We start from the raw sequence: 26,082 nt of genomic DNA, 5'->3' as shown, positions 1-26,082 counted from the left end.
AACTTTTTACTTCGGTAACATTCATTAAAAGTACCATTTTTATTGAGGCGCAGACCGACCAGATTGTTGATCGCGCTGGGAATCGTTTTTGGCTGCAGAAAGTGCCGGGTGACGGTGATTGCCTTTTCAACGCTTTGGTACACCAAATGTATGGGATTTCTCCAAGTGACCGACATTTCAAGAACTGCAGCTTAGCTCTGCGGCAAGAAGCCGTTGAAGAGATCAGGAGCAATCCTGATCGGTATACTGTAAGTATTCTGGCTAATACTGACGTGCCATTAGAAGGTCATTCTGATACCGCTAAATTAGCATCGTACCTCAGATACTTGGGGACTGCAGGTTTCTGGGCAGGCGAAGTTGTCGTTGTGTCACTATAGTTGTGTATCAGGCAGATGTCAGGATCGATTTTAAAGCACAGTCCGAAGAGGATAACCCCCCAGAGTACAGCATGTTTTACCGTGGTCAAGGTGGGGTCAATATGCACTACGACAGTGTTATATGTGTGCGGCAACGAGACTGCAGTTTTATTGAAACAAGCGGGGTTTATCAGACCGTAATGCTAGACGATGGGTTTACAGAAGCGGCAACCGTAACCTTTGGCCAGGAACCCCAAACATTACTGACTTCCATTTTACACCAGTTGGACGGGTGTGTTCCGACAAGCGAAGGGCTGGATCATCTGCGTTGCTTTGCGACGACAGAGATTGATATGCAATCAGTTCCCTTTTTAAGGTTATGTGGCGTTCCATGCGCCAGGATTGAAGATGTCGACCGCTTCACCCTTCAACTATGGACAGGGGCTCTTATTTCGCAGTTGGGAGTGGTAATATACTTGCATAGTACTTCTCAGCAAAGCCGTCGATTCGAACCTGCTAGCCAACGGGCATCCATATCATTACATATTTTAGAAGATACCCGTGGTTCTACTTTGGCATACCGCAGCGTCCTCAGGCTGGATAGGACCACTACGGTTGATAGGCCCATATCGATACGAAAGCGTACGCTCACTGATCCAGTTCCCGTCGCCCAAAAGATTTCCCGAAAGGGTGTAACGCAATCTCAATGGTCCTTCTGCGCAGACATCAGACTGTGCCCTAAAAAGGGGCTGCGATTTGCTACGTTAAATGTAATGTCTACGTTTGGTTGCCGAGAACCAAAAAAACAAGAGCAGCTAGATGCGTACCTACTCTCTCAAAACGTTCATATAGCCGTCCTGCAGGAGGCGAATCTGGAATGTTCGGAGCTGCTAACGGCCAATTTCCGTCCGTTGGTACATGGGAGGTAAATTCCGAAACAGAAGACGGGGCTAGGCGATACTTATCCAGAATGGTTTGCCGGTTCAGATTAATAACCATTTCAGCTGGTATTCCTATCTTCAATATATGGAGCTCTCGTACTTGGTAAACTTCAATTTTTTATTGTTCTTTACGATATTAAATTCCCAATCACGTTTTCTTCAGGTTGAGTTCGTCTATAAGTTCGTCGTTATTATCAATGTACACGGACCTAATCAAAGTAAAGGTCCTTTTTTCGCTAAACTTGGAGAGCTTATGAATAACTACTCCCTGGTTTCGGTAGCTTGTCCCCTATGAAGCTCGTCTCCTCAGAGCTTAGCCGTACCACGTCCGACTCGTGTGACTGTCCGTTTGCGAATCCCCGTTCATTTCGAGTCAGCTCGTCATTTCCCTCCCTCTCTCTCTAAACTACATACATACTCTCTGATAGTCGGTATGTGGGGAATCGTCCATAGACATTAATAACACAGACTAGAAATACGTCTTATTAATTATATTTATCATCTGACTCTACATCTCTTCTCTGCTGTATGATAAAATAATGAAAAAAAAAGAGAAAGGAAGTGGTTTTGGAAACGTATTATTTTTTTATGACTCGTATCTGACTGATAATTTTCGCATTCGCTTGGGTCAATGAGTCTCGACGTCCTTTTCGGGTTTGCCGTTTTCACCAGGGGCTTCCTGCATCTTGGAATTTGCATTATCTGCAGTTACAGGCTCATTTTCTGAACGTATCTTCTGCTTTACGGTGTTTTCCACTGTGTACGGTGCTTACCCGGAATTAAATTCGGTAAAAAACAGAATAAATCATGCAATGAAACTTTTACTTATCTGAAATTATCACCAAATATGCTTTCGGATCACTAGCAAAAGATCACCAATAGCACTTGATTTCACACACAAAATATACTTTTAAGCTAGACACAAATGATACACAAGCTACCATGTTCACCGTATTATCAACACTCTCACTGCTGCTACGATATTATCACGCTACTAACCGAAACCTGGCTCAACGATCGCACCCATTCATCTCAAGTGTTCGACAGGAGTTACGATGTCTTTCGCTGCGACCGCTGCCGGTTAAATAGTCCAATGATTTCCGGAGGAGGAGTACTACTTGCAGTTCGTCGAGAGCTGAAACCACGCGTTATCCCGAATGATGCTTGGTTAGGCGTTGAACAAGTGTGGGTTGAAACCAAATTGTCTGATCGTTCCCTCTTTCTGTGTGCGATATATCTGCCACCTGATCGCATACGCGATGCAGCCTTGTTATCGGTCCATACTGACTCGGTTGCCACTGTGTGCTCTAAACTGAAGCCGTTAGACGAAGTCTTAGTTATCGGTGATTTTAATCTCCCAGGAATCAAATGGCATCCCACGCGATTAGGATTTCTGTACCCCGATGCCGACAACTCGACGCTGTCATCAAGTATTGCTGCCCTGCTGGATTCATACAGTACCAACCTGCTGCAGCAAATAAACTACGTCGAGAATACTAACGGATGGATTCTAGACCTCTGCTTCGTAAGCAACACTGATTGTGCTCCAGCAATCTTCGAAGCTGCCGCTCCACTTGTTAAACACGTGCCCCACCATCCTCCATTGCATCTTGTCCTTGAAAACCGAGCCGCAAAACACTTCCGCCAGACTGTACCTACAGTATACTATGATTTTAAAAACGCTGACTATGACACCATTTCTGACGTCCTATCAAGTATCGATTGGGTAGATGTTTTAAATTCGGACGAAATTGATACTGCAGTGCAAATATTCTCCAACATCATGAGTTATGTAATCGACAGGCATGTACCGAAGCGAATGCTTTCAAAGTTCTCGCGTACCCCATGGCAAACAAGAGAATTACGTCAATTGAAAACCGCAAAGCGAGCAGCTTTATATCGTTTTTTCAAGGCACCGCATGCTGAGGGCTTATTATGTGAGACTAAACCATAAATATCGACGTATGAGCCAATTATGCTATCGGTCCTACATCAGCTCTATGCAATGAAAACTGAAATCGAACCAGAAGTCGTTCTGGAAATTTGTAAATAATCAAAGGAATGAGTTTGGACTACCTTCCTCCATGATGTATAAAGGGCGCTGGAGCTCCGAACCGCAGATGATTAGTGATCTCTTGACCGCTAAATTCAGAGGTGTTTTTTCGGAGGAGTTTTTGAACCTGGAACAAATTGAATCTGCTGCTGAATCTGTACCCTTTCTTGGTCATTCGTTCACCCAAATCGAGTTAGATGAATCGATGATAAAGTCAGCAATAATTAGACTCAAAGCGTCTTACTCCGTTGGCCCTGATGGCATTCCATCTGCTTTGCTGAAAAAGTGCACTGCCAGCTTGCTGACTCCACTGCATCGCATTTTTAATATGTCTTTGGCTAAAGGCAGGCTGGTAAACGGCTGAATAATGCGTACCGTCGGTGCCTTGTGCACGTGTAGGCATAAAATAGACCCTACAGTGGTTCATAGCCTCTTATTCAGCAACTCCTATTCCTACCTCCTCGTGGTACCAGCCGGGATACGAGCAACTTTGGTGGAGATCGGGTAACCAACCCCGGTGGAAGCCAAGGTCGTATGCTGACAGGAAAGGAGGGCTCTTTTGAGCTTCGTTGGCCCTCCGGCGAAACAGGGGGTTGGTGTAGCAGGCTTTACAAGCCGTCACCACGAAAAATACTAAAGCACGGAACGAAGAACAAATAAATTCTTACTGGAACAATCGGAATAGACCCACGCGACGAAAAAGGACTATGGATTGGAAACTCGGGACGTGGAACTGCCGATCTCTCAACTTCCAAGGGAGCACTCGAGTGCTCTCCAACCGCCAACTCTTGAAGAGCCGCAAGTTCGACGTCGTAGCGCTGCAGGAGGTGTGCTGTAAGAGCTCAACGGTACGTACGTTCTGAGATGGACATACCATCTACCAGAGCTGCGGCAACACACACGAGCTGGGTACAGCTTTCATAGTGATGGGCGAAATGCGGAAACGGGTGATTGGGTGGTGGCCAATCAATCCTCGAATGTGCAGGTTGAGAATCAAGGGCCGATCCTTCAATATAAGCATCATCAACGTGCACAGCCCTCACCTCAGAAGTACCGATGACGACAAGGATGAATTCTACGCGCAGTTGGAGAGTGAATACGACCGCTGCCCAAAACATGATATCAAGATCGTCATCGGGGATTGCAATGCTCAGGTCGGCCAGGAGGAGGAATACAAACCGGTGATTGGAAGGTTCAGTGCACACCAACGGACCAATGAAATGGGCCTAAGACTTATTGACTTTGCCGCCTCCAAGAATATGGCCGTACGTAGTACCTTTTTCCAGCACAGAATCCATCATAAGTACACCTGGAGGTCACCAAATCACACAGAATCACAGATCGACCACGTTTTGATCGACAGTCGGCACTTCTCAGACATTATCGACGTCAGATCCTATCGAAGCGCTAACGTTGACTCGGACCACTACCTAGTGATGGTTAAGATGCGCCCAAGACTCTCCATTGTGAACAACATTCGGTACCGACGCCAGCCTCGTTTAGATCTCGCGCGGCTGAAGCAGCCAGACGTCGCCGCAAATTACGCGCATTCACTCGAAGCTGCACTGCCGGAAGAGGACGAGCTGGACGAAGCCCCTCTCGAGGACTGTTGGAACACTATCAAAACAGCCATGAATGTCGGAGGGTGATGGATAAGGAGAACGCTGCGCGGGCGGCCAAGATGCGCAGTTCCACCCGGTCGAGTATTCCCGGAAAGCGGCACTAAGCAGGTTTTAGTTCCATCCATAAAATCATCCAGCATCGAGAAGTAGAAGTCATCGTAGCATCGTAGGGTTCTTGCCGTACCGCATGTGATCGCAAAGCAGCCGACGGTAGCGATCGCCTAGCAGCAGCCGACGCTACGTAAGCCACCACCAGCAGCAACAGTACACAGCTTTTGGTGAGTCGTATCTATTCATTCATTGTCTAAAGGGCGCGTCCTAGAAGTACGCCATAGCGCGATTACCGTGAATTCACGTAGTTAAACCCTTTCGAAATACCGTGATCACGAGTTTCCATTGATATAGTTTGAGGTTGGGGTCGGCATGTAACCGCGTGCACGCGTTACCGAAATTATGAACGCCGCCCCAACCAGAATTGTCTAGACACCGTACGAAAATTAATAGTGACGTCACTGCAGAATCGAATCTTGAAGCAGCTGATTGAAAATTGAAGTTGGATTGAAAAGCACATGGGTCGATAGAGCACAGTAGGGAGAGAAAAACGCACACACCGATCGAAGTTAGGCCTAGAAAATAAGATACACAAATATGAATACATACACACATTGAAGCATGCATGCAGAAATCAAATAATTTAAATACAAACCGTTTTCCGTATAAATAAAATGTTTTCCTAGGATAGTCAAACAACGTGTTGTTCTTGTAGTGAAGTTAGTTACGGTCTAATGTGTTCACGTCATTTCGTTTTCGTTTCGTTTAGTTTAGTTCGAGTTTATTCGTGCCGTGAAGTTTTTGAATGAACGGCAAATCGTTTTTGAGATGCTTTCGCCGTCTGGTGGCAAATAGCGACATTGCCAGTGATGATAGCTTTTAAACTTATGGTGTTTCTTACCGCGAGCTTTCGTTTCGTGTCGTTCGGCATTGAAGATTTATGCTAGGGTGATAAAAGGGTAGTGTACCCGTTTTTGGTGGCTTCATTTAGGTAAGCCTATCTGGTTCGATCCTGATTCCTCTCGAATTAGCAATCTTAGACTGACCCTAGGGGGAGTCTCACCGGGCAAACACAACGTGGCGTGCAATCTCCCTTACGGAGTGGCGCTTAAGCTGCACGCTGAATAGGGATCGACCAGGGCCGGCTACACCATGAGCCAGAAGAAGAACAAATTTCTCACGTTGTGAATCAATCTGCCTTAACTCAATAAGAAGTTCGAATGCTCTAATCTATTATTCTCACTCGAGACGTAGATTTGACGGACCAGCTGAGCCATTGAAAACATCTAAAGGATAATCTCGGCCTGAGTTCATCTGAAATTGTAAAATATGTACATTAAAATCTAGTAGAAACATTTTCGTTTCCAACAATTCATCACATTAGATTTCTTTAAATAATAAAGCGGGCACAAATGATATTTTACTCTGGCCAACAATCAGTTTTCCAATCTCCCTATTGTAATCCGCCTATTAATAAAATGACCTTCAACCAGACTATGTACGCTGATATTGGTATACAAGTTTAAACATCATACCGAACTCGCTTTTATTTACTCTTCTATTTGCGCTACGGCTTTCAACCGGACTCGTATCGACAAATATAAATTCTAGTATGTGTGCGCTTCAGTTTTTTGACTGGACTCGCTTTTTTTATTTCCTCCTTCGCGCTACGGTACGGCTTTCAACCGGACTCGTATCGGCAATTATATACTCTAGTATGTGTGCGCTTCAGTTTTCAACTGGACTCGCATTCTCTCTCTTCTCGTTTGCGCTTCGGCGCTTCAGCCGGCCTCGCTTTTAAATAGTACTAGGTACTAGCTGAGTGCCCGATCTTACTCGGGGAGCCTTTGTCTCACAGCCACTTGTACATCGGTTATTGTAACCGAAATGCTTATAATGCAAAAATACTACGCTTGTTTCTCTTTCGGACGTTCCTCCTCATTTGTCAGCTCCCCCTCTTTTGTCTACCCGGCCACCTGCACAACTGTTTTCTTTACGGAAATCCTTATAAAACCCTATAAAGAAAGAAAAACAAAGCCATTTTTCCTATTTGCACCTTCATCTTTTAACAATGGCCACCCCACCCATACACTCAAAAAATTCGAAACGTTTTATTCATACTACAACATGTAATCTGCTTCATGTGAAAGCTTAGGGATATTTTATACACTCAAGTACTTTTTTTACACGGTTTGTTTTTTCGAATATTGAGAACGGGGTTATTTAGGGACCATTCATTTATTTCTCAATACGTTTGGGAGAGGCCCGACATTCGTCACGTATTTTGTAAATGGTCCCTAAATTGCACCGTTCTTGAGTAATCAAAAAAAACAAACCGTGTAAAAAAAGACTCGAGTGTACTGACAAATTACTTAATCTGTAATCCTACTACATATAAATTTTAAGCATCCCCGTTATACTTTTGAATCATGAATCGCATAACAAATCAATTATTATTTTTTTTTAAACCAATATTGCACGGAACATTCAAAGCATACCGCAAAAGCATTACGACTTATTTACATAGGTTTTTACATTTTATGTAATAATGAATATTAACCCTCTAACGGGCAACACCGTAAAAACGATGCGATCAAGCTAATGACTATTTTATCATGAAAGTACACACAAAAAAACCATAAATTCTGATTTTCATGCAAAAATAATTATCTGGAGGAGCGCCAGATAAGAAAAAGTCCAATTTCTCTTTTTCTTTTTTCATGTCTAACGCTCTGCCCAGATATTTTTTCAATTCAAATATATTACAAAATTAAAATAATGCATAAAATTTACACATAGAAAAGCTTTTTAGGTCAATCATTTTGTTCTAGATGTCCTTTTCCTTCAAAAGTAAAAAAGGGAATATTCGCGCATTAATTATTTTCGGAATTTTTTGTAATTTTTGTTTTTGAAAGATGATAACTTTTGAGTGCATGGTCAGAATGTTATGATTTTAGTTTCAAAATGTCAAGAAATCTGTTCTGAACACATTTTGCATATTGCCAATTAAAAATAAATTTCGTATGCGGCTCTGGAGCTCCAAAAGCGAAGGCCGTCTACAGACGGTCTTACCCGTTAGAGGGTTAATCTATACCTATAAAGAAGGATTTCTGTCTGTCTGTCTGTCTGTCTGTCTGTCTGTCTGTCTGTCTGTCTGTCTGTCTGTCTGTCTGTCTGTCTGTCTGTCTGTCTGTCTGTCTGTCTGTCTGTCTGTCTGTCTGTCTGTCTGTCTGTCTGTCTGTCTGTCTGTCTGTCTGTCTGTCTGTCTGTCTGTCTGTCTGTCTGTCTGTCTGTCTGTCTGTCTGTCTGTCTGTCTGTCTGTCTGTCTGTCTGTCTGTCTGTCTGTCTGTCTGTCTGTCTGTCTGTCTGTCTGTCTGTCTGTCTGTCTGTCTGTCTGTCTGTCTGTCTGTCTGTCTGTCTGTCTGTCTGTCTGTCTGTCTGTCTGTCTGTCTGTCTGTCTGTCTGTCTGTCTGTCTGTCTGTCTGTCTGTCTGTCTGTCTGTCTGTCTGTCTGTCTGTCTGTCTGTCTGTCTGTCTGTCTGTCTGTCTGTCTGTCTGTCTGTCTGTCTGTCTGTCTGTCTGTCTGTCTGTCTGTCTGTCTGTCTGTCTGTCTGTCTGTCTGTCTGTCTGTCTGTCTGTCTGTCTGTCTGTCTGTCTGTCTGTCTGTCTGTCTGTCTGTCTGTCTGTCTGTCTGTCTGTCTGTCTGTCTGTCTGTCTGTCTGTCTGTCTGTCTGTCTGTCTGTCTGTCTGTCTGTCTGTCTGTCTGTCTGTCTGTCTGTCTGTCTGTCTGTCTGTCTGTCTGTCTGTCTGTCTGTCTGTCTGTCTGTCTGTCTGTCTGTCTGTCTGTCTGTCTGTCTGTCTGTCTGTCTGTCTGTCTGTCTGTCTGTCTGTCTGTCTGTCTGTCTGTCTGTCTGTCTGTCTGTCTGTCTGTCTGTCTGTCTGTCTGTCTGTCTGTCTGTCTGTCTGTCTGTCTGTCTGTCTGTCTGTCTGTCTGTCTGTCTGTCTGTCTGTCTGTCTGTCTGTCTGTCTGTCTGTCTGTCTGTCTGTCTGTCTGTCTGTCTGTCTGTCTGTCTGTCTGTCTGTCTGTCTGTCTGTCTGTCTGTCTGTCTGTCTGTCTGTCTGTCTGTCTGTCTGTCTGTCTGTCTGTCTGTCTGTCTGTCTGTCTGTCTGTCTGTCTGTCTGTCTGTCTGTCTGTCTGTCTGTCTGTCTGTCTGTCTGTCTGTCTGTCTGTCTGTCTGTCTGTCTGTCTGTCTGTCTGTCTGTCTGTCTGTCTGTCTGTCTGTCTGTCTGTCTGTCTGTCTGTCTGTCTGTCTGTCTGTCTGTCTGTCTGTCTGTCTGTCTGTCTGTCTGTCTGTCTGTCTGTCTGTCTGTCTGTCTGTCTGTCTGTCTGTCTGTCTGTCTGTCTGTCTGTCTGTCTGTCTGTCTGTCTGTCTGTCTGTCTGTCTGTCTGTCTGTCTGTCTGTCTGTCTGTCTGTCTGTCTGTCTGTCTGTCTGTCTGTCTGTCTGTCTGTCTGTCTGTCTGTCTGTCTGTCTGTCTGTCTGTCTGTCTGTCTGTCTGTCTGTCTGTCTGTCTGTCTGTCTGTCTGTCTGTCTGTCTGTCTGTCTGTCTGTCTGTCTGTCTGTCTGTCTGTCTGTCTGTCTGTCTGTCTGTCTGTCTGTCTGTCTGTCTGTCTGTCTGTCTGTCTGTCTGTCTGTCTGTCTGTCTGTCTGTCTGTCTGTCTGTCTGTCTGTCTGTCTGTCTGTCTGTCTGTCTGTCTGTCTGTCTGTCTGTCTGTCTGTCTGTCTGTCTGTCTGTCTGTCTGTCTGTCTGTCTGTCTGTCTGTCTGTCTGTCTGTCTGTCTGTCTGTCTGTCTGTCTGTCTGTCTGTCTGTCTGTCTGTCTGTCTGTCTGTCTGTCTGTCTGTCTGTCTGTCTGTCTGTCTGTCTGTCTGTCTGTCTGTCTGTCTGTCTGTCTGTCTGTCTGTCTGTCTGTCTGTCTGTCTGTCTGTCTGTCTGTCTGTCTGTCTGTCTGTCTGTCTGTCTGTCTGTCTGTCTGTCTGTCTGTCTGTCTGTCTGTCTGTCTGTCTGTCTGTCTGTCTGTCTGTCTGTCTGTCTGTCTGTCTGTCTGTCTGTCTGTCTGTCTGTCTGTCTGTCTGTCTGTCTGTCTGTCTGTCTGTCTGTCTGTCTGTCTGTCTGTCTGTCTGTCTGTCTGTCTGTCTGTCTGTCTGTCTGTCTGTCTGTCTGTCTGTCTGTCTGTCTGTCTGTCTGTCTGTCTGTCTGTCTGTCTGTCTGTCTGTCTGTCTGTCTGTCTGTCTGTCTGTCTGTCTGTCTGTCTGTCTGTCTGTCTGTCTGTCTGTCTGTCTGTCTGTCTGTCTGTCTGTCTGTCTGTCTGTCTGTCTGTCTGTCTGTCTGTCTGTCTGTCTGTCTGTCTGTCTGTCTGTCTGTCTGTCTGTCTGTCTGTCTGTCTGTCTGTCTGTCTGTCTGTCTGTCTGTCTGTCTGTCTGTCTGTCTGTCTGTCTGTCTGTCTGTCTGTCTGTCTGTCTGTCTGTCTGTCTGTCTGTCTGTCTGTCTGTCTGTCTGTCTGTCTGTCTGTCTGTCTGTCTGTCTGTCTGTCTGTCTGTCTGTCTGTCTGTCTGTCTGTCTGTCTGTCTGTCTGTCTGTCTGTCTGTCTGTCTGTCTGTCTGTCTGTCTGTCTGTCTGTCTGTCTGTCTGTCTGTCTGTCTGTCTGTCTGTCTGTCTGTCTGTCTGTCTGTCTGTCTGTCTGTCTGTCTGTCTGTCTGTCTGTCTGTCTGTCTGTCTGTCTGTCTGTCTGTCTGTCTGTCTGTCTGTCTGTCTGTCTGTCTGTCTGTCTGTCTGTCTGTCTGTCTGTCTGTCTGTCTGTCTGTCTGTCTGTCTGTCTGTCTGTCTGTCTGTCTGTCTGTCTGTCTGTCTGTCTGTCTGTCTGTCTGTCTGTCTGTCTGTCTGTCTGTCTGTCTGTCTGTCTGTCTGTCTGTCTGTCTGTCTGTCTGTCTGTCTGTCTGTCTGTCTGTCTGTCTGTCTGTCTGTCTGTCTGTCTGTCTGTCTGTCTGTCTGTCTGTCTGTCTGTCTGTCTGTCTGTCTGTCTGTCTGTCTGTCTGTCTGTCTGTCTGTCTGTCTGTCTGTCTGTCTGTCTGTCTGTCTGTCTGTCTGTCTGTCTGTCTGTCTGTCTGTCTGTCTGTCTGTCTGTCTGTCTGTCTGTCTGTCTGTCTGTCTGTCTGTCTGTCTGTCTGTCTGTCTGTCTGTCTGTCTGTCTGTCTGTCTGTCTGTCTGTCTGTCTGTCTGTCTGTCTGTCTGTCTGTCTGTCTGTCTGTCTGTCTGTCTGTCTGTCTGTCTGTCTGTCTGTCTGTCTGTCTGTCTGTCTGTCTGTCTGTCTGTCTGTCTGTCTGTCTGTCTGTCTGTCTGTCTGTCTGTCTGTCTGTCTGTCTGTCTGTCTGTCTGTCTGTCTGTCTGTCTGTCTGTCTGTCTGTCTGTCTGTCTGTCTGTCTGTCTGTCTGTCTGTCTGTCTGTCTGTCTGTCTGTCTGTCTGTCTGTCTGTCTGTCTGTCTGTCTGTCTGTCTGTCTGTCTGTCTGTCTGTCTGTCTGTCTGTCTGTCTGTCTGTCTGTCTGTCTGTCTGTCTGTCTGTCTGTCTGTCTGTCTGTCTGTCTGTCTGTCTGTCTGTCTGTCTGTCTGTCTGTCTGTCTGTCTGTCTGTCTGTCTGTCTGTCTGTCTGTCTGTCTGTCTGTCTGTCTGTCTGTCTGTCTGTCTGTCTGTCTGTCTGTCTGTCTGTCTGTCTGTCTGTCTGTCTGTCTGTCTGTCTGTCTGTCTGTCTGTCTGTCTGTCTGTCTGTCTGTCTGTCTGTCTGTCTGTCTGTCTGTCTGTCTGTCTGTCTGTCTGTCTGTCTGTCTGTCTGTCTGTCTGTCTGTCTGTCTGTCTGTCTGTCTGTCTGTCTGTCTGTCTGTCTGTCTGTCTGTCTGTCTGTCTGTCTGTCTGTCTGTCTGTCTGTCTGTCTGTCTGTCTGTCTGTCTGTCTGTCTGTCTGTCTGTCTGTCTGTCTGTCTGTCTGTCTGTCTGTCTGTCTGTCTGTCTGTCTGTCTGTCTGTCTGTCTGTCTGTCTGTCTGTCTGTCTGTCTGTCTGTCTGTCTGTCTGTCTGTCTGTCTGTCTGTCTGTCTGTCTGTCTGTCTGTCTGTCTGTCTGTCTGTCTGTCTGTCTGTCTGTCTGTCTGTCTGTCTGTCTGTCTGTCTGTCTGTCTGTCTGTCTGTCTGTCTGTCTGTCTGTCTGTCTGTCTGTCTGTCTGTTTTGTGTTCCTTATAGAATCAAAAACTACTGAACCAATCGGCGTGAAAATTTGCATGTAGAGGTTTTTAGGGCCAGGAAAGGTTTTAGTGATGGTTAGAGACCCCTCCCCCCACTAAGAGGGGGGGCTCCCATACAAATGAAACACAAATTTCTGCATAATTCGAGAACTAATTAAGCAAATAGAACCAAATTTGGCATGTGGGTGTTTTCGGTGACAAGAATTTATTCTAGGGTAATTTGAGACCCCTCCCCTCTTTATAAGGGGAATTATAACTCCTCTCTCCTTTAAGAGGGGGGGTTTCCATACCAATTTCCTCATAACTCGAGAACTAATCAAGCAAATAGAACCAAATTTGGCATGTGAAAGTTTTCGAGGGTAAGAAAATTTTCTATGTTGAATTAGGACCCCTCCTCACTTTAAGAGGGAGGGCTCCTGTACAAATGAAATACCAATTTCCTCATAACTCGAGAACTAATCAAGCAAATGGAACCAAATTTGGCATGTGTGTGTTTTTGAAGACAAAATTTTTTTCTATGATGAATTGGGACCCCTCCCCACTTTAAGAGGGGGGGGGGCTCCTATACAAACGAAATACAAATTTCCTTATAACTCGAGAGCTAATCCAGCAAATGGAACCAAATTTGGCATGTAGGTGTTTTTGGAGGCAAGAATGTTTTCTATGATGAATAAGAACCTCTCCCCACTTTAGGAGGGGGGGCTCCTATACAAATGAAATACAAATTTCCTCATAACTCGAGAACTAATCAAGCAAATAGAACCAAATTTGGCATGTGGGTGTTTTCGGTGACAAGAATTTATTCTATGGTAAATTGAGACCCCTCCCTCTTTATAAGAGGAATTGTAACTCCTCTCTCCTTTAAGAGGGGGGGCTGCCATACAAATTTCCTCATAACTCGAGAACTAATCAAGCAAATGGAACCAACTTTGGCATGTGAAGGTTTTCGAGGGCAAGAAAATTTTCTACGGTGAATTAGGACCCCTCCCCACTCTAAGAGGGGGGGCTCCTGTACAAATGAAATACAAATTTCCTCCTAACTCGAGAACTAATCAAGCAAATAGAACAACATTTGGCATGTGGGTGTTTTTTTTGGTGACAAGAATTTATTCTATGGTGAATTGAGACCCCTCCCCTCTTTATAAGAGGAATTATAACTCCTCTCCCCTTTAAGAAGGGGAACTTCCATACAAATTTCCTCATAACTCGAGAACTAATCAAGCAAATGCAACCAAATTTGGCATGTGAAGGTTTTCGAGAGCAAGAAAATTTTCTATGGTGAATTAGGACCCCTCCCCACTTTAAGAGGAGGGGCTCCTGTACAAATGAAATACCAATTTCCTCATAACTCGAGAACTAATCAAGCGAATTGAACCAAATTTGGCATGTGTGTGTTTTTGGAGACAATTTTTTTTTCAATGATGAATTGGGACCCCTCCCCACTCTAAGAGGGAGGGCTCCTGTACAAATGAAATACAAATTTCCTCCTAACTCGAGAACTAATCAAGCAAATAGAACAACATTTGGCATGTGGGTGTTTTTGGAGGCAACCATTTTTCCCATGATGAATTAGGACTTCTTACCTTTTTAGGAGGGGGGGGGGCTCCCATTCAAACGAAATACAAATTTGCTCATAACTTTAGAACTAATCAAGTAAATGGAACCAAATTTGGCATGTGAGAGTTTTAAATGGCAGAATTTTTTTTCTGTGGTGTATTACGACCCCTTTCCCTTTTAAGAGGGTGGGCTTCCATACAAATGAAATACAAATTTCCTTATAATTTGAGTACTAATCAAGCAAATGGAACCAAATTTAGCATGTAGGAGATTTTTGAGTCTTGAATTTATTTTATGATAGTTAGAGACCTCTCACCCCTGTGGTAGGGGGATATGGACTCTCATACAAATAAAACAGAAATTTTGGCGAAACTCAAAAACTAATCCATCTCGAGAAATTCGAGACTCTTCCATAAAACATTAATCAATAACAAGACCGCAAAAACTATCTATAGTAACACTAGATCATTCAGGACGAGCCGGTCGCGAGTGTTGCCGGTAACCCGCCGTCGGAAGCGCCGCCCACTGGGGGACTTGCAAAACTCGAGAAGTGATAAAGATCATCCGAGATTCATGATTTATGTACAACACAGGTTAATTTGTGGCAATACGAAGTTTGTCGGGTCAGCTAGTCATAAATAAAACAGACATGCTTTCTATTAGTACAACTATATAACTTTCATGAATTTCCTACATAGAATCCATATTAATAGTTCATCTCATAAAACGTATTAGTTGAGCAAATTATCCCTAATGCCACTATTCAAATGATAATCATGTTTCTTAAATGTTAACTTGTAATTATGTGAGGTGTTAAACTGTGTTGTGAATGAAAATATATGGTTCAATAGCAACACTAATAACTATTAACTAAGAATCGTTATAGATCCATACTATAACTAAAAAAAATCAAACTTATATGTGGGACTCTATGAAATGTATATATGCCACTATTTCGATTTAATCATTTTACCATAGACTTTTTTAGACTTTTTTTCAATTTCGACTCAGAATGGCAAAAAAGCGAACTTAACTGTACGTTCGCATCTTGGTTGGTGTTTTGCAAGTGTTTTGTTTTTGTACATTTTCGTCGCCATAGCCAGACTAGAGATTACAGGTATGTATTTTCACGATTTTCACTCTTTGTTTCTGTGAGTTTAATCGTTTTCTGTATGCAGCTCGCGCAACGAATCCGCGCCCGTGGTTTGGCAGAATTTTTCTCCAGCGTCGGTAAAGTACCGAATGTGCGATTGGTAACACAACAAAACGAAGTGTTTCAAAGGGATAGTATACATTGAGTTCAAGCATCCCAAATCGGCCGCACTAGCCTTGGGGTTATCCGGCCAACGGCTGCTTTGAATTCCTATCTCGGTGCGAAGACAGAAGAGAATCGATTGGCAAATTTACCGCCTGTGGGCTGTGGTTCCGCCAAAGGTAACAGCTGACCCGATAAGATTGTACGTTGTTTCGTTACATTTCAACATTGCTGATTACTAAAGATATGCTTCGCGGAAAAATGGACCGTATTCAGCTGAGTTCGAACACAGGACTATCAAAGGGATACAGTTTCATAAGTAAGTATTCATTGTTATTTGTCGCATTCAGCTTTATTTATTTTATTTTTTCAACTTTTCAGTTCCACAATGCAAATGATGCCAAGAAAGCGCTTGATTAGCTAAACAAATTTAGTTAGCTAGACGACGGATGAAAATTGGTAACATAACAGTTTGATGTTACTACTCATGCCTCGCTCGACATAGACGAGATGGACTGCCATGGCATTAATCTTTGAGTTACCGGTCGACTAGAGCTTTTGTTAAAAGTAGCCGAGGCGGCAGATCTCGCAGTTCATCGAGCAGCACCAGATGCTTTGCTTGCCTTGCAACTGCACCGCAACCGGCGCCTCAGCAATCATAGATCAGTAATTGCCATCGATTGCCACCCAGTATTTCTTAATGTCGAATATGTTTTTTCCAATTTTGAAAAGTTGGAGCAACACGGATGGACTTTGGGTACTTTGCTGTAAACAAATAAACAAATGTCTTGAGGGACAGATAGAAGTAAGCAATATATTTTTTAATTCACTGCTCCGGTTTTAAATTGGTAATATTTTTTTTCTATTCATGTACAACAGGGAATAGAAATACCGCAAAAGCATCGATGTCCATCGAATACTTCTATGAGTTGCCATCGTCCGTTATTGAGCAATGCGAAAAATGGACTAGTGTTTTGAGCGGTTTCTGTTTGGATCTGACAGGATGTATTCAACGTTACGTTCTAGATACCGTAAGTAATTCATTCCTCCTAAAGAAAACTATAAAATAATTTTGATTTCTTTTTTCCCACACAGAACCATGATACGTCTTCGCAACTACGTAGCGGTACTTCTGAAAAACTGAAAGCAATCTGGCGATTCCCGATCCTGTCCTGCATATTACCCAGAAGTCGCATCTCGAACAAAGTTACCCACCATGTTTTCCATATCAACGACAAACATCAACAAACGCAGGCAAGCGAGTCTTTTGATAGACACCTAGCATCTCAGCCTCGACCGGATGAGTCACCGCAGCCTGGGGCTAAAGGAAAAGCAACAAACGACAGCAGAGTCCTTCCTCTAACGCCAGTTCCTAAACTACTAGTGTTTCTACTGGCGAAGCAGTGTTGAATAACGTGCTCGAAAATGGAAATAAATGCTTAATAAAAATTGTGCACTTTTTTGATGGGCATTGATATATCACAACAGATATATAAACAATAAAATATGAAACCATGCATGTTAAGCATTTTTAATGTATTTTTCATTTTATTTAAACATTAAATTTTATATTTGATAACATGTACTTTATTCAAAAACTTTTCTATATTTTATATTTATTACTAGCTGACCCGGCAAACTTCTTAGTGCCACAAATTGTACTAAATGGAAAAAGCAGTCTTGGTGCTACATTTCGCATTCGAAACTTGACTTACTGTTTTCTGTTCGAATTTCGATTTCGCAGCCGGCTGCTGTAGTGCAGGACAGTTGCGGGGCTGATGCTACGATCTTATTGCTTTTTACAGCCTCTCTCCAGATTAGAACACGGGAAGGCTGGTACGTTAGGCTACTATCGTATGTACTCGATACCAACTGGGAGGTTTTTTTAACTAAATGTCATAAATTGTAAATTTCGGAAGTACTCAAGATGTAATTTAGGTTTTTCATTTTATTTTATAAGTTTAGCCCTTGGTAGAATAGTTAGTTTACTTTCGGATTTTCACAGAGCGACTGTTTCTTACAGCTGTGCTGAACCATTAATTGGAAGCGGCGATCTCTCCGCAATCTGCCAATTGATTGCCAAGTAACCGTTGAAAATACGTGGAAAATGTTGTTTTTTCAATGGATCATTTTAAGTAGATCGCGGTAAGCATGAGCTACCGCTAGATGGACACTAATGCGCCACGCACGATATTTTGAGAAAACTTTAAGGCTGATACAGATTACCCGTCATAATTTCTTTCCGTTCCGTTCCTCTTGACGGTTGCTGGCTGTTAATCTGTATTGTTTTTTTTTAGGCGGACCAATCAGATTGCAAGGCAGTTTGACAGTAGTTCACAGACGTTCGTCAAGTATGTTTGACAGAACATGTCTATACTGGAGCCATCTGTGAGTTTTTTCAGCTTTTTTAACGATCCATTCAACATACCGGACAGTTGTGTTGGTAGTCAGTTTATTTTTAGTAAAAACTTTTGAAAGCGCCCAGTTCTATCTTCTACGGTTGACCGTTTAATGATATGCAACATACATTCAAAACTTTCTTAGAACACAATTATTTGCACCACCAACTATACCTATTCTAATTTCCGCTGAAATGTGTGATTGTTATGTTAAATGCCACCAAGATGTATGCTTTAGCCTTTGTGCATTCACCCCATTATTAGTTTGCAATTTGTATGTTTTAAATTATTAAGCCAAACATTTTTCGACACCTTTGAGTATATTTCCTCTATAACAATCAGAGCTTCGTTTCGATTTTCATGGTTAAGTCCAAATTCGTAATTCTGATATGTATCCGATGTCAATAGTAATCAGATCTTTAATTTTACGTTGGAGAATTGGCTGTTCAGTTTTTAAATTCAGTGGACGATTTGTTTTATTTACGCCAACGTTTCGATCTTTGGTTTAGATCTTCTTCAGGGCTTCTACAATATGTCTTATTAGTTATTTGTGATCTATCTTGTAATTTGTGATATGACTTACAAAGTTTAAACCGTCTTTGTCTAGTAACATTTAGCCTATAGTGTTGTCTGTCTTTGAGTTTGGATGTATAATGGTCTGGTAAATATTGTATAGTCATGAATATTGTAGTAATTGATGTTATGTAAACTCACTCGTTTGTCTATAATATCTAAAATATGTTAATTGTGTCACAAGTTCACTCATTTGTAGCTGTTTTTGATCACGATATTTTAACTCTTGGTTTGATTTTTCCTATTGTATGTATGTATGTATTGTATTGTATGTTTGTCTGTGTGAGAGGTTTATAATTTTTGTGTTTTAGTGTGTTCAGTATTGCTGTGTAACATATATTTATTCCTTCCTTAGCATGTCTAAGAATGGTAGCTGAAGTAGAAGTGAATAGACAGCTACCATTCTTAGACATGCTAATTACCAGAAATAACAACCAAACATTTGGTACAGAATGGTACAAAAAACCGATAGCTTCTGGACGCTTTATCAATTTCCACTCAATGCATCCAATGTATCAAAAAATAAATACAGCGTACAACTTGATATCAAGAGTCAACAAGTTAACAACAACAAAAACTCAAACAGATATAAACAAGACAATAATAGAAGAGCTAAAGCAAAATGACTATCCGATACGACTCATAAATAGATTAATTAACAGATACCCTAAAAATGTAATAGCAGACGAAACTGAGAATGACAACAAAATATACAAATCAATACCATATATAAACGAATTAACACCAAAGATAACAAAACTAATTGAAAAGACTAGTGAATATACAAATATCAAAATAGCACATTATAACAACTACACAATCGACTGGCTTTACCGTACCACAAAAGGAAAACAGGATAAATTACAAAAACACAATATAATATACGGCATTAACTGCCAAGAGTGTAAAGCTATGTACGTTGGACTCACAACCAACAGACTAAAAACGAGATTATCTGGACACAAATCAGATACAAACAAATTAGACAAAATAACACAGATACAGGATCAAACCACAAGAGAAATACAACTAGCACAAGTGAAGGAAAAAACAGCGATGATTACACACTGCGTAAACACCAACCACCGATTCAATCTAGAACAAGCATCAATACTAGATCAAAGCAACAAACCAACACGACTACCCATATTGGAAGTTTGCCACATCATGACGACAGATAACATCAACAAACGCACCGACACGGAAGGAATAAATATATGTTACACAGCAATACTGAACACACTAAAACACAAAAATTATAAACCTCTCACACAGACAAACACAAATTAGCACGTACATAAATGATTAACGCTACACACAAACTGAATAAAAACAGCGATTAGGCAATACAATAGGAAAAATCAAACCAAGAGTTAAAATATCGTGATCAAAAACAGCTACAAATGAGTGAACTTGTGACACAATTAACATATTTTAGACATTATAGACAAACGAGTGAGTTTACATAATATCAATTACTACAATATTCATGACTATACAATATTTACCAGACCATTATACATCCAAACTCAAAGACAGACAACACTATAGGCTAAATGTTACTAGACAAAGACGGTTTAAACTTTGTAAGTCATATCACAAATTACAAGATAGATCACAAATAACTAATAAGACATATTGTAGAAGCCCTGAAAAAGATCTAAACCAAAGATCGAAACGTTGGCGTAAATAAAACAAATCGTCCACTGAATTTAAAGACTGAACCGCCAATTCTCCAACCTATTATCATCACAGTCGGAAAAACTCCCAATAATCTTTAATTTTACTTAATTCATCAATCGATTGTTAAGAATTGGACTGCCGATTTTCAGAAACTGGTTAAGTCCAAATTCGTAATTCTGATATGTATCCGATGTCAATAGTAATCAGATCTTTAATTCTACTTAATTCATCAATCGATTGTTAAGAATTGGACTGCCGATTTTCAGAAACTGTTATTTTGAAACAACTAACTCTGTTAGTATATCATTATTACCGAACCGTAAGATTTTATAGTTATTGTTGTTGTTGTTTTATTAGCGATACTTTACACTTGATAGTGCATTGGTGTCGGGAAAGATTTTATTGTTCCTTAAAATGAACCAAATGAAATTAAATTGTTAGTTTCTTTTCTAACTGGGCTCCTCAAAGATGCGAAAATTAGAATAAAAGTACTTCGTCCCTTTAATTCTTTTTTTTTGTCTTATTTATTCCTTTGGTATTTCATGCGTCAAACAATTTACCTTTTTGCACTTTTGAGTCCAATTAGAAGTGAAGTGAGCCCAAAACTATTAACGTTAATTAAATACTAATGGTTCATTTCTTTTGTAAAACTTTCATACATATACTTACGCTACGTCTTTATTCCTTCAAACATTCACTTGTCAGTCAGGTCATTTCATGAATTCATAAAACTATATTTTTTAACGAATTGAATGTCTTTGTGGAAAAATGAACTATGGAGTTTGGAAAATATTTAATAAAATATGTTTTATACGTGAAATTCGAAATTTCATCCGACCGAATAATGCTGTAATGCTGATCCGAAGATTAGCCGAAACATAACAGTTCGATCGGTGGTAGATAAAAATAAATAAATCTCTGTTTTCATGAATGATTCTGACATATAAAATCACACATGGCAATTTTTTGTCTTTTTTGTTGATTTTAAGCGTTGGTAACAAAACCCAAATTGTTACGTGGGATTAGAAATTTACGGTAAAATTTAGGAATATCTTGGTTTGTCAAAAAGGGAGCTCTTGGTTGCAGGATTACAATTAAGCATATCTACAGCATTATGCATCTACCCTCTATTTAGAATGGCGTAGCAACGCGCGCCGGGTCCTATAGTACGTTCATAAAATTGGTTGATAGTAAGAAAAAAGATTTCGTTTCTATATGCCATTCAAGTCAAGTTATTTCAACGGTCAACTGCAGCAGTCGAAATGGGGTGTTATCTAAAGCCATTGAGTTTACTTATGGAAAAGATAATCTGATGGCTACCACAACTGTTGGGTAATGGAAGGAGTGGTCAAATCAACATCAAACAAATCGAACACTCTAATGGTAATAAATACTGATTCGGCACAGTTATAAGGAACACGCGCTCTGTGAAAATTCAGTGGTCAAAGTTACCTACCATCATTAACACGTGTTTGGTTGGTACCACCCCATAACGACCATGACAACGACGCTGCTTGATATTATACGTGGTGTTCGTTACTTTGCCCAAATAATAATCGCAGTAGCCTAAAACAGCGTATACAATAAATGGCGGGAAAAGTAAAATATCTGTTTTTTACTATTTTCCAGCTTTTTGCATGGATTTTCTTAATTTTTTTTACGTATAAACCTGACGCAGACCAAAACACAACAACTGAAAAAAGAATCATGCAATTCCGTTCAGCCGTTCTTCAGTTTATCCCTTACAAACAAACGAACCAACTTGGTTTTATTATATAAGATTACATTTATCAGCATTGCGCATGCTTAATATAACGTAAACGACTGCATTATAAATCATATGTTGATGAAACATAGAACTAAAGTTAACGACACATTGGAGTTATGTGTGGTACACATGAATGTCAAAAGCTCATATCACATAGAATGTTTGCGGTGCGAATAATATTTCTCATATTCGGTGTTTAATAAATTCCAAAGACCATCCTTGATTGCACCATTCTATTAGTGTTTCCTTATAGCCTCGACGTTTAATTTTTTCTGAGTGCAGGAAATGACTAGTTTTGTTATTGTACTTTTCTAAACACAGCTTTTTATTTATTTATTAGTTTATTATTAGTATTACATGCTATCCTAATAAAAAAGTAGAAGGTGTTACAGTGTTTCTTTCATGGATACAACAAACCTCTCATTCCTTTCATCTCACTTCAAGACAAAACTTGTTTGTAAATAATGTTTTTAGTGTCACCACCAGGAGCAGGTATGCACAAATCATTGGCTGAGCCCACTCTGCAGCATGCCACATAAAGTTTACCAAGGGCAAAACAATCGTGCTAAAACAACGTCAAACTGGTCTGAGTACAAAGAGGCCCTGAGTAATTACAACAGAGAAATAAGAAGACCCAAGCGGAAAGATTGGAGGCATATGTGTGAAAACATAGAAAGCGCTCCTGGGACTGCAAGACTTCAAAAAGTTCTCTCGAAAGATTATTCAAATGGATTTGGGTCCCTCAAAAAGACCAACGGCCAATTTACGAAAACCGCAAATGAAACTCTGTAACTAATGATGCATACTCATTTTCCAGGATAGCTCTTACTCACCGATCAAGTGCAAAATTTTAATAGCACGCAAAATGCTACAGTAGAACAAGAGGTCTGAAATGAACCTACTAGGACACTAGATATGTTCAGCGAAGAACCTACAAATTTAGCAAACTTAATTTTCTCATACTCTAGAATTGAATGGGCTATCGATTCTTTCAGTCCATTCAAATCACCTGTCCAGATGGAATTTTTCCGGCACTTATTCAAAAGTGCAAACCGGTAATAATTCCCGCTGTAGAAAAATTATTTAGGACAAGTTTTGTATTGGGATATATTCCTAAAATGTGGAGGAAAGTCATGGCAATATTTATACCAAAAGCTAATGAAAAAGATAAGTCCTCTCCCAAATCATTAAGATCAATTAGTCTCTCGTCAATTTTCTTGAAATTAATGGAAAAACTGATCGATGAGTACGTTAAATCTGAAATACTTCCTAAAAATTCACTAACCAAAGAGTAATTTGCTTATCAAGCAGGCAAATCAACCATAACAACTCTTCACACTCTTGTAACAAAAATTGAAAAATCTTTCGCTACCAAAGAAATTCTCTTAGCGTCATTTCTTGATATTGAAGGCGCTTTTGACATCATGATATAGGCGTATCTTTCCTATCGATGAAAAATGCCATGAGAAATCGTGGCTTCAATGTAAGTATTATCCATTGTGTTGTGGAAATGCTATCAAACAGAGAAATATCAGCTAATCTTGGAGACACAGAAGTAAAAGTAATAGCTGTCAAAGGCTGTCCTCAAGGGGGTGTCCTATCCCCTCTTTTGTGGTCTCTAGTAGTTGATGATCTTCTCGTTAGCTGAAGCATAAAGGATTTGAAACAATCGGATTTGCGGATGATATTGTTATCATAGTCCGCGGAAAGTACAATATTCATCTCTGATAAAATGCAAAGCGCATTAAACTTCACATTAGCATGGTGCAAAAGCGAGGGATTGAGCATAAATCCTACGAAAACAACAACTGTGCCATTTACTAAAAAACGCAAAATGTCCTTCACTGATTTAAAACTAGGAGACGTTAAGTTGTCTCTATCTACAGATGTCAAGTATTTAAGCGTTACCTTAGATAAACAACTTTGTTGGAACACGCATATCAAACAGCAAACAAGTAAAGCAATAAATACTTTTATGGTCTGTAAAAGAACCTTCGGTAAAAAATGGGGTCTTAAACCAAATATGATTTACTGGATATACTCAGCAATAGTTAAACCCAGAATCACTTATGCATCGCTTATCTGGCCGAAAACAAAACAAAAAACCCGATTTAATCCACCTGGTGGTGAAAGGAACCTTTGCTATACGGTCTTACTTGCTCTTTGAGATCGAAATCGACAAGTCTTCGGTACATAATTCATCTATAGGTTAACGTTGCGTAGTGCGTTGGTTTTCATAAAATTTTTGGAAATTGAATAAGTTTACAAAATTTGAACAAAATAGCAGCACTTATAAATTTTGATAGATCCTTTTTTCATGAAATTACTGAGTAAGGGTAAGTTGGTTGTTACTAATTTGAGTAAGTGCAAATAAAAGCAAGTTGTAAGAGGAAATCTTATTCTTTAACATATACATTGCGTAGTAAAGGTCTAGTTTATAGGTTTTTGAACTATGCATAAATTCCTGTAATGCCATTCTTTTTGATTGACATCAATAAATTTCATCAATTTTTATTAACCTTCAATTACTCACGCATTTTGTACAACACGTGTAGGTTTTTGAATGCCATATTGTTTTTTTTTATATCTCGTTTATTTGATTTGGCTCTTTTGTAGCAAAACTTAGCGGAGCCGTAAGGCTTTTTTATAAATATAGTATAATAGCACAGAGAACAGACATCCAAGCGAAAGGTCCCCACTTGGATAAAACTTATGTCAAATTAGTTGGGAAACTATAGTGATGATGTCGCTAAAGACGCATAAAATTCCACACTAAACTCACAACAGCTAGCTTCTGGCGCTAGCATAACGGTTACAGTCCATATATACTAGCGCCAGAGGAGCCAAAGGTTGTCAGTGTGTAAATCAAAAGAATCATTTTGTTGGGAAACTATAGTGGTGGTGACGCTAGCATATTGGGTGATTTTAATTTGAAATTTTATCCAAGAATTCCCGAAAAATTTGTTCCTGAATAGATGTCTATTCTCTGTGATAATAGTGAGCACTGCTTATAATCTATGTTAGAAGGTATGATCGATACACCCGATTTACTGGGGTTAGTAGATTTTTTACATATTGTATACATATAGGAAGGCTTGGAAGGGTGGATTAGGGGTTTCATTATATTGTCATTTGCGAGGGTGCAGGTACATTATATAGTGTGTGGTATCCTTTAGTAGTCGTATTGTATATGGCGTACTTTAGTGCTGCGTAGCGTTTTACAGTTTTCGAGCCATATCTGCCACCTCCAGTACAACATGTACGTATCACAGTGGGGTGTGGGACGAGTGATCTGAGAATTAAACATAGCTTTTTAAATAGTTATGTCAGCATTTTTCAGGAACTCGTATATGAGGCTCATATACTGGAGATCTCGGCTACCCAGAATATCTCGTACAGGGACGTTAGGTTGTCTTCCTCGGGCCCGAAGGGAATCAGTTAGCTTAGACCTAGCATCACAGAATTCGGAACACGACCAGACAACATGCTCGATATCATGGAAGCCATCGCCACAAACACAGTGGTTACTATCTGCAAGCTCAATACGAAAGAGATGCGTGTTTAACGTGTAGTGATTGGACATAAGTCTAGACATCACGCGAATGAAATCTCTACTCACATTCAATCCCTTGAACCATGCTTTCGTCGATACCTTAGGAATGATGGAATGTAGCCATCGTCCCAACTCATCTATATTCCATGATGTTTGCCAACTAGTGAGCGACCTCTGACGCAACGTACTATAAAATTCGTTATAAGCAATTGGTCTATCGTAAATAATGCCATCAATCGCACCCACCTTAGCTAAAGAAACAGCCTTCTCATTACCCGGTATGGAGCAATGAGAAGGGACCCAGGCTAAGGTAACCTCAAAATTTTTATCAGTTAAAGCACTCAATAGCTCCCGTATTTTCCCCAGGAAATACGGGGAGTGCTTTACCATCTTCATCGATCGCAGAGCCTCAATGGCACTGAGGCTATCTGTGAAGATGAAGTAGTGGTCTGTGGGCATGGTTTCGATGATCCCAAGGGAGTATTGAATTGCAGCAAGTTCTGCGACATACACGGAAGCAGGAGCATCGAGTTTGTAGGAGGCAGTAAAATTTTCATTGAAGACACCGAAGCCAGTGGACTCGTCGAGGTAGGATCCGTCAGTGTAGAACATCTTATCGCAACTAACACTTTTAAATTTATTGGAAAAAATTTTGGGGATCTCTTGCGATCGCAGTTGATCCGGGATATCGAAAGTTTCTTCTTTCATGGTGGTGTCGAAGAATATAGCGACACCTAGTGATGCGACACCTATGGGGACATACTGAGAAGGGTTGATATCTTGAGCCATGTAGTCAAAATATAATATCATAAATCTAGACTGAAATTGAACTGCGACCAGCCTTTCAAAATTATCAATTACTAATGGGTTCATAATCTCACATCGAATGAGTAAACGATAGGACAATTCCCAAAAGCGATTCTTCAATGGTAGAATCCCCGCCAACACTTCAAGACTCATCGTATGGGTCGATTGCATGCAGC

This window comes from Sabethes cyaneus, chromosome 3 (assembly GCF_943734655.1).
Source record: "Sabethes cyaneus chromosome 3, idSabCyanKW18_F2, whole genome shotgun sequence".
In the NCBI taxonomy this organism is placed as follows: domain Eukaryota; kingdom Metazoa; phylum Arthropoda; class Insecta; order Diptera; family Culicidae; genus Sabethes; species Sabethes cyaneus.
This window is presented reverse-complemented; position numbering follows the sequence as displayed.